The sequence below is a fragment of the Scyliorhinus canicula genome, chromosome 15 (assembly GCF_902713615.1).
Source record: "Scyliorhinus canicula chromosome 15, sScyCan1.1, whole genome shotgun sequence".
Classification (NCBI taxonomy): domain Eukaryota; kingdom Metazoa; phylum Chordata; class Chondrichthyes; order Carcharhiniformes; family Scyliorhinidae; genus Scyliorhinus; species Scyliorhinus canicula.
The window spans coordinates 127,937,304-127,943,083 of NC_052160.1; positions in this window are offsets into that span (position 1 = coordinate 127,937,304).

Sequence of the window (5,780 nt, forward strand, 5' to 3'; positions counted from 1 at the left end):
ACCCGGGTTCGATTCCTGGCTTGAGTCGCTGCCTGCGCGGAGTCTGCACATTTCTCCCCGTGCCTGCGCAGGTTTCCTCAGGGCGCTCCGGTTTCCTCCCATAAGTCCCGAAAGACGTGCTTGTTGGGCGAATTGGACATTCTGAATTCTCACTGTACCCGAACAGGCGCAGGAATTGGGTTTTCACAGTAGCTTCATTGAAGTGTTAATGTAAGCCTTCTTGTGACACTAATAAATATTATTATTATAGGTCTGGCGGAGATTACAGAAATAAAGTGAGATGAAGCCGATGCGGGATTTATAAACAAGGATAGTATTTCAAAATTGAGAAAATACTGGACTGGAATTTAATGTAGGTCAACAAGCATAATGGGTAATAGGTCTACAAGATATAATGCATGTTAGGATGTGGGCAACAGAGTTTTCAACGTGCCCAGCTTTTGGAAAGGCGAAAGACTGAAGGTCGAAATGAATGCTCCTTAATCATTCTGTACTTCCCTAGATAATCCAAGCTGCTGCCAATATTCTTTTCCAGCCATTGCGTCTGCGATCAAATTGAAAAGTAAACCTCTTGGGAAGCATTTGTTCCGCCAAGCACTTTGCGCCTGTTCCTGCCTGTTTCTGCCACGCTTTTAATGAAAAGCCAGGGTGAATGGCTGAGGTTCACAGTGCAGGGCAGCAAGAGGGTTTAAAAATAGGAGAAAAGAATGGATAAACCGAAAAGCAAACTGTTTGCTGAGCCCAGGCTACGGGGTTTAAGATTCCACCATTTGCTTGTAGGAGGATGCAATGAGTGAGTGGACTGGAGAGTACCATAGATCTCAGAGCCAAGAAAGTAAAGGTCAGAACAGGACATAGGGTGATTGACATTGTGTTGCTTTCCACAAGGTGGCCAGGATCTTGCCCAGTGACCACAGAAAAAATCTTCAGCTTCACGCCTACCCTGAGATTTTGAACTTCACCCTGCGGAGGTCATGTGGTCGGGGGTCCCATTGCCAGATTTGATATGTGTTTCAAGGTTTTATCTATTGGTTTGAAGTATTGTTTCGAAAGAGAAAATGTGGATTTTTTTCTTGAAATGTTTTACACCAGTGACTGGAATTCTGGAATTTTATCCCTAATATTTAATAACATCTTAATGAAAATCCACTCCTTTCTCCAAATTATTAATGACAAAAAGGGACCACTAACTGTTGCCTTAAAAGAAGCATTCTGTAACTTCCGACAGTGTTTTGTAATATCTCGTAAACACATGACATTGCCCAACATAGCAACCTCAAGACCATGAGTGAGAATCCTTGCACCCTAACACCCCCCCCCCCCCCACCCTCATCTCAACCTCCCCCAGTGACATACACTCCGAAACCATACAGACCAGGGTAAGTACAGCATTTCAATTGCTTTAGTTTCTTCCTGTGGTTTGGGATAGAGGTGAAAACCTAACCTGGGCTTTACGCCTAAGCAGTATTTAGTCACCCCCTACCCTTCTGCCTGGCAAGTGTCCACTTGTCAAGACAAGTTGGGGATTGACTGTGATGCCACCCACAGTCTATCAGCCTAGCCAACAGTCACTGTCTGGACTCACACAGCAAAATTGGCCAGTTTGAACACAGGAACAGGAACAGTCGCCCCCTCAAGTTTATTCCACCATGCAATTATATTATGGTTGATCTCCATCTACTCATCTTGGCTTGCTAACTCCTTGCCCAACAAAAATACACCACTTTCAATCTTGAAAGCTTCACGTGTGATTACATAGGAATATAGAAACAGGTCAAACATCAGCCCAATCAGTCCATTTTAATTGGCCCCCAACTTTACCAGCTTTTAGGGGAAGAGAGTTTCTGATTTCTACACTAATTTGTGTGAAGAAATACTTTCTGACATCAGCCCTGAGTTTAATAATGATATTTTACTCAAGAAACACGTTCACAGCCAAAAGGCTGAATTACAGTGTAACTTGCAACAAAGCATTCCTATATTGACTATCCAGGCTAAAAACATGACAATCATGACATGACAAATTCAGCAGGTGACAGGGAAACGGTGGACGGGATATTAAGAGAAAAATCATTGAATTATAATCGTATTAAAATTACAAAACAACACACCATTTCCACATGACGGGCACTGAGGTACAAACAGGTTCCATTGTTCAAGTGCTTCATTGAGGAACTGAAGCATGGAAGGAATAGAGCTTCTCGGCATCTTTCCATTTTAGAAATGACGGGGACAAACCTCTGAGTTGCCTTGATAACTGTGGGTGTGGTGGTGGCAACCAGTTCCGAAACTGGGTTGATTGCATATGGGATTTTCCAAACTCTTGTTTGTGGAGTTTCACGTGAAATAAAGGGTGTGGTCCTATGACTGATACTGAGGAGCTAAGATCAATCTTACTTTTCTGTATGCTTTCGATCTGGGTGCTTTGTGCGTCCGTGAAGCCAGAGTGCCACAGATTCATGGAGTATTTGACCAAAGGATGGATGTAGCCAGTGATTTGACTTCAATTTTAATCTTCTGCCCCCTTGTTCTGGGTTCTGCTGGCCAGAGGAAACACTTTCTCCCTATTTACCCTGTCAACACTTTTGATCAACTTAATCTTCCATTGGTCTTTCAACCTCAACAGGTTATTTTGGGAGGAAGTTCGACTCTGCTTTGAGTGCAACGACCACTGAATTGTAAATGTGTGGGAACCGATAATTCAGGACAGCGCAGCCCTGATCCACAATCTTTCACGTATATGCCTGCAGAAGGTAGCCCTAGCCAGTGACAATTAGAGCACAATAATTTTACTCATGCCCCAATCTAAGGGGAGTGGGTAGTGAAATCAAACGGGTTAATCCTCATGGTGGCAGCCCAGTGACCCAGTGTGAATGCCGGGTGAAGACAGCTGAATTGTTACAGCCGTCGAATCGCCTGTCAAGAACCCGGAGAGTGAAATCTGCCCATGCTCGTGTCGCGCAAAGAGTTCACTGGTGAGGCTGGCATTTCTGCCCATCCTGTGTTTCCCCTGAGAAAATGATGGGTCTTCCACTTGCAATGTTGCATCTCTTGAAATTGGGACATGCTATAACGGAGACTCATGCTTCACAATAATAGCCAGCTCGAGCGGGAAAGGAGGGCAGATAGCAGGAAAGGGAGACCTATCCCATGTGAAATTCGCTTTTTGGTAGAGATGTCTGTTATTGGCCTGGAACACTCACTGATCTTTGCCTTGTTTTCTGCTGAAACAGACCCAACAGTTTTAAAATAAGTTTCTCATTCTTACGAGTAGAATTGTCTGTGTCTGAACCTGCCTCCCCCTGCAGAAAATGCAGGAGAATAGGTTAGGTGGATTGGCCATGCGAGATTGCCCCTAAAGCGTCCAAAGATTAGGTGGGGTTGCAGGGATTGGGCCCAGGTAGGGTGCTATTTCGGAGGGTTGGTGCAGACTGAATGGGCTGAATGGCCTTCTTTGTACTGTAGGGATTCTCTGAAATGAAATTACTCTCATTTGGAGTGCTTGGTTCTAGGTATGTTATCTTTTAGCAACAGAGGTAACTGGAGAGACCCCTGCATGCTTCTGCTGTTTGGCTTATGTGTCCCACTTGTTCTTCTGTGTCTGAACTTCATTGAGCTAAAATCATCATTAATTCTGACAACAGGTTGCATTCGAGTGAAGCTTGGATTGATCTTTCTCCGTGTTAGACCTGACTTTTATTTCACTTCTTTTTTTCGCTCTTCTGTCTTCTCTTAATTTCTGCCATTTCTCCCTCTTCTCCATATCTTTCATCCCAGTGTTTGTATCTGTCTGTATTCTCTTAACCTCCGTGTTTCTGTCCCATTCCCCGGCTTTTCTCTCTTCTGTTGCCATTTCTCACCTGAATCGCATTCTGCCGACTCTTGCTTCCGCGTCCATTCCCGCTCTGCATTAAGATCTCATCTATCTCAAGCCTTTGATGGCAACTTGGCAGCAGGTTACGCCCCACTCGATTCTCTTTTCCATTCCAGACTCTTAAAGTGAACTTTACTTTCAGGGTCATTACCAGCCACTCTGCACACTTCTTATGCTATTACGGCACAGAAGGGTGCCATTCAGCCCATCGAGACCAATCAGTTGATTGTTGCAGTCAAGTCCCGGAGTGAGATTTGAATCCACAACCTTCTCACCTACACTTTTTGACCAAGAACAGACCGTTTAAATAGGCAGGTTTTTTCAAACTTATCATCCCTTTGTTTTCTGCATCCCTCCACTTTCTCTGGAGCACAATGGGAGCAGTTTTAAGGGTTGCTTTTCTGTTGCACTCTTCAAAGTGTGAAGCAGTGCTCAAAGTAGCAAGTGAACTGCTGCAACCTTCGCAGTACCCCCTCCCCCACCAATCACATGCCACCGCACCACCACTGCACCCCCCCCCCCCCCCCCCCTTTCATATCTCCAACTTCCAGAATCCTACAATCCTCTGGAAACCATCGCCTCCCGACACTGCAACCTTCAACCTCCACAAATTCTAGCTCCCAGACCTCCAACCCAACACCTCCTTCTCCAGTTTCCCTGCAACCCCTTCATCCAACACAAGAAGCGATTAGCCTCTGTTCAACACCTCTCCACAGTTCCACAGAATCCCTACAGTGCAGGAGGAGGCCATTCGGCCCTTCAAGTCTGCATCAACCCTCCGATAGAACTCTCGGCCCACTCCCCCACCCTATCCTCATGACCCCGCAACCCCATCTAACCTGCATATCTGTGGGCACTAAGGTGCAATTTAGCATGGCCAATCACCTAACTGGCACCATTGGACTGTGGGAGGAAACCAGAGCTCCCGGAGGAAACCCACGCAGACACGGGGAGAAAGTGCAGACTCCGCACATATAGTCACCCAAGGCCGGAATCAAACCGGGTCCCTGGCGCTATGAGGAAGCAGTGTGGAGACAATTGTGTGATTGTAATACGGATCAGTGTTTGTTCAAGGGGCGTGAAGCAACAAGGGGTCTGAACTTCTGTGGTTTGATTTAATACTTTACCCAGATGTATGTTTTGTAATTAATTTGACTGTAGTTCTAGCTCCTGTGTAAATTTCACACAAATATCATTTGTGATTTAAATTAAACAGTGTATAAATAAACAGAGAATTCCTTTGAAATAAGAATATTCCTTATGGAGCAGGCTCTTCTTTCCCGATTCTTTACTACCTGAAACCAATGATGCCGTACGTTTTCAGTTTTACTTTCCTCTGAACTCTTCATTCCACTTTGTCCAAAAACTAAATGAGGGAGTTCATGTGACAAATGGAAAAATGACAATTTCGGCAACAGAAAGTCAACAACAGCACCGTATATTTATATGGCACCGTTAATGTAATAAACTGTCTCAACGCGTTTCACAAGAGCGTTATCAAACAAAATATGACACAGAGCACCATAAAACGATATTAGGTCAGGTGACCAGGTTTGGTCAAAAAGGTGGGTTTTAAGGAACGTTTTAAAGGAAGAAAGGATGATAGGGAGGTGGAGATGTTTAAGGAGGGTATTCCAGCATTTCGGACCCAGGCAACTGAAGGCACAGTCGCCAATAATGAAATTACTAAAAGCAGGGATGCTGAAGCTGCCAGATTTAGATGAGCACAGAGTTCTCAAAGGTTTGTGGGGTTGGGAGATATTACAACGGTCGGGCTGGTCGAGGGTTTTGCAAGCCAGGATGAGGATTTAAAAATCAAGACAATGCACGGCTGGGAGCCAATGTAACTCAGTGAGCTTAAGGGAGATAGGGAAAGGGGAATTGGCACGATTTAAAACATGGGCAA